We start from the raw sequence: 409 nt of genomic DNA on the forward strand, positions 1-409 counted from the left end.
AAATGCGAGATGTGTATGCCAATCTTTGAGTGAAAAATTTCCGGGTAGATGGCTAGGAGCGGTGCACTTGGACACGGTGCATTTGGACAACCAATCACAGCACCGTGTGATTAGAGACATTTGTAGGGTCCCTTGGAACAGCGACTTGTGATTGGACTGTGTCCAATTGCCCCGTGTCCAACTGATATACACTCGGCTAGGACGCGGTGATCCTATAAGTTGGCCAGCACGCTCACCCGATCTGACGCCTCTGGATTATTTTTTATGGGGTCATATTAAAGAATATGTACACAAGGAACCAATTAATACTCGCAAGGAATTACGAGACAAAATTGTTGAAGCAATCGCCACAACGACACTAAACATGATTAGAAACGCAACAAGCAGTCTACTGCGACGCGCACAATTG

This window comes from Odontomachus brunneus, unplaced genomic scaffold (genome assembly GCF_010583005.1).
Source record: "Odontomachus brunneus isolate Ranch 3 - 2012 unplaced genomic scaffold, Obru_v1 Obru_scaffold_061, whole genome shotgun sequence".
Classification (NCBI taxonomy): Eukaryota; Metazoa; Arthropoda; class Insecta; order Hymenoptera; family Formicidae; genus Odontomachus; species Odontomachus brunneus.